The sequence below is a fragment of the Numida meleagris genome, unplaced genomic scaffold, assembly GCF_002078875.1.
Source record: "Numida meleagris isolate 19003 breed g44 Domestic line unplaced genomic scaffold, NumMel1.0 unplaced_Scaffold403, whole genome shotgun sequence".
Classification (NCBI taxonomy): Eukaryota; Metazoa; Chordata; class Aves; order Galliformes; family Numididae; genus Numida; species Numida meleagris.
In genome coordinates, this window is record NW_018364623.1 from 20,750 (window position 1) to 24,228 (window position 3,479).

At 51.4% G+C, this 3,479-nt stretch overlaps 1 long non-coding RNA gene and 1 pseudogene across 1 annotated transcript in view; both read left to right on the forward strand.

Annotated features, from left to right (window-relative positions):
• The first annotated feature begins 2,253 nt into the window (after positions 1 to 2,253).
• LOC110391552 overlaps positions 2,254 to 3,479 on the forward strand; it is a 2,670-nt gene continuing 1,444 nt past the window's right edge. Inside the window, exon 1 of the long non-coding RNA XR_002434101.1 lies at positions 2,254 to 2,294. This is a non-coding gene — a long non-coding RNA (uncharacterized LOC110391552). The remainder of the gene's footprint in view (positions 2,295 to 3,479) is intronic.
• Positions 2,288 to 3,479, forward strand: part of LOC110391550 — an 11,581-nt pseudogene continuing 10,389 nt past the window's right edge.

Genomic DNA, 3,479 nt, shown 5'->3' on the forward strand with positions numbered 1-3,479 from the left:
TAACCCTAACCTAAGGCTAGCCCTAAAACTAATAGGAAACACAACCCTAAACCTAATCATAAACCTACACAAAACCTAAATCTAACCCTAACACTAACCTTACTCAAAAACTAACCCTAATCATAACCCTAACCGTAACCTTAATCCTAACCTTAACCCCAACACATACCCTAACCCTAACCCTGCCCTAACCCTTACCGTAATCCTAACCCAAACCATACTGCTAACTCTAATCATGCGGCTAACCCTAACCCCATCCCTAACCCCAAACTTAACTCTAACCCTAACAATAACCCCCAAAAAAACCTAATGTTAACTCCATCATAACACCTACCCTAACCCGAATCCTAACCGTAACAGTAATCCTAACCCAGTCCTTACCCTACCCTAATCCTGAGCCTAACCCTCACCCTAAACCTAACCCTAACCGTACCCTAAGACTAACCCTAACACTAATACTAAACATAACCCTAAATCAAACCCTACCCCAACCCTACCCTAACCCTCATTCTAACCCTAACTCTACCCAAAATCTGACGCTAACTCTAACATGACATCTACCCTTACCTTACCCCAACCATAACAGTAATCCTAACTCAGCCCTCAGCCTACCCTCACTCTAACCCTAACCCTAACCCTAATCCTAACATAACTCTAGCCCTAAACCTAACACTACACTAACTCTATCCCTAACCCTAACCTGAAACCTAATCTGAAGTCTAACCCTAAATTTAACTGTAACTCTAACCCTCAGCTGAAACCTACCCTAAATGAAATCGAATCCTAACCCTAAACCTAATGTAAACGCTAACATGAACCCTACCCTAACCCTAACACTAATCCTAACCCAGCCCTAAACCTACTCTAACCCTAATCCAAACACTAACCCTAACCCTAACCTAATGCTAGCACTAAAACTAACCCGAAACCTAACCCTAAAATTAACCCTAACCCTAATCCTCTACAACACCTAACCCTAACCCTACCCTAATCCTAACCCTAACCCTTATATTAACCCTAACCATAACCTAAAACTTAACCATAAACTTAACCCTAACCCTAACCCAAATGACATAACTCTAATCCTAACTTGTAACCCTAACCCTAACCCTCACCCTAACTCTATCCCTAACCCGTAACCCTAAACCTTAACCTAACCCTAACTAGTCACCCTAACCCTAACCCCGACCCTAACCCTACTCTCACCCTCACCCAAACCTGATCTCTAACCTGAACCCCAACCACAACCACAGCCCCACTCCTACCCCTACACATGCCATGTCCCACCCACACCCCACCCTGCAGACTCCCCCCGCCCTGCCCCATATGATGGCGGCTCTGCCCCACTGTGGGGGTTTGCATGTGCAGAATGACATGTGTGCAGCTGTATGTCTGCACAAATTTGTGCGTGTTGTGAACACGTGCACTTAGAGCGTAGAATGTGAAGGTGTGCTCTACGTGCTCAACACCACACATCATTACATACACGCAGCAAGACATGTGGTCACATGCTGTCCTTGTGTGCTGCCACATATGCGCAATAAATGTACGTACACGTGTACAACATGGCTAACCCTGAGCCTTTGAGTGTGTTCGTGTGACACAATACATGTACACCAAAGCATGCACACAACAATGCACATCTGTGTCCTAAGCATGCAGTTCCCGTGTTGGCACTCCATGTATGTCACCACTGCATGCACATGTCCATAGCATGTGCCTGATGTCAGTACCACATGTGTGCCCCACTAAAAATGTGTGTCCTCATAGTGTGCCCCATGTCTGTGTGAGTGTCACTGTGTCCCCAAAGGTCCCTGCTGCTGTCCCCAGTGGGGATGGCAGAGGAAAGCGCAGTGGGGACAGAGTGTGGTACCCAAAGTGTGTGGTGACAGCTGGCTGGACGTGTTGGGGATGGCATGTGACATCCAATGTGGGACATCCCATTGCAGTACGTGTCCTGTGTTTAGCATGCCATGGGGCACACCTTGCAAAGCCATGCCCTGGCAGCTCAATGGGGACAGACAGTGTGTGACACCCAAACGATGACAATCTGCAAAGGGCAACCCAACGGGGACTGTTTGCATCGCTCCATGTGTAACACATTATTGGGGACTCCAGGGTGCCACCACCCATTTGGGCACCAAAATTGCCACATCAGGAGGTGACATCACAGCATCCTCTCCCCATAGAGGAACTGACAGCAGCTCTGCAGCAGCTTCTTGTTCCCACTGCAGTCTCACTGTCCCCAAGCTGCTCCTGCCTCATGCAAACAATGGCGCTGGCCCTCATCCTGGGTGAGTGACAATGGGGACATGGTGCCACAGGGGTTGGTGACACTGAGTGGGACCAGGACCATGTCCCTTGCAGGTTGGTGTCTGGTGGCAGCAAACAGGGCGCAGCTCCGTCAGTATGGGGATGGAGGGATCAATGGGGACATAGGGAGAGGACTGTGGGGAGGAGGCCATCCGAGGGGTCCAGGAGGGTGTGCAGGGACAAGGCTGCCTGGTGTCCCCTGTCCTAATGCTCCAACCCTCCCTGTGGCTGCACCCCAGCCAGGGGGTGTCCCTGGGGAACAATGTCACCCTGCGCTGCCACCTGCCCCGTCTGGCTGCCTGGGTCTGGCGGACCATGTCGAGTTCTCCTTCATTAGCACAAGGATGGATCATGTAGGTACATATCGGTGTCAGTATCGGGTGCCTGAGTCAGAGGAGTAATCGGAGAAGAGTGACCCTGTGGAGCTGGTGGTGACAGGTGAGGGCGCTGGGGACACCAGATGCCTCTGGGTGCTCCCAACAGAACCGTGTCCCATTGCTGTCCCTTCCCCTCATGCAGATCGCATCTTCCAACCACCCAGCATCTCTCTTTGCCCCGAGGGATGTGTGGGGACAGGAACCAATGTCACCATCCGCTGCTGGAAAAAGAACTATGGGTCTGCCTTCCTCCCGCACAAGGATGGGTGCTCAGCCCCTATCCAGTGCCAGGAGCCTGACAGTAGGGGCACAGCCACCTTCACCCTCTTTGAGGTCACCCCAGCTGACACTGGCACCTATAGGTGCTCCTACCACCCCTGGCATTACCCCTTTGTGTCCTCACCTCTTGGGGACAGCGTGACACTGGAGGTGACACCCACACCTGCACCCCCAGGTTGGTCTCAACCCCATTTGAGTACCACTTGGTGTCCACCATGGGTGGCTGTGTCACCTCCTGTCCCCACCGAGGTAGTGGCCAGGGATGTGATAACCTGTTCATCCTGACCTCACAGGTGCTGCATTTAGTTCCCATGGGAACCTGGTGGTGGTGGTGGCTGGGGGCTGCACTGCTGCCTTTGTCTTTATCCTCATCCTTGTCATCTTCTTCTTCCTTGTTCCTCACAGATGTCGGATACGGAGAGATGAGAGCCCTGGTGGGGAAGGGGTTAAATGTCTTTTTTTCCCAGTAGATCCCCTCCAAAACCCCTCAAGCCTCCCCCACCCATAGCC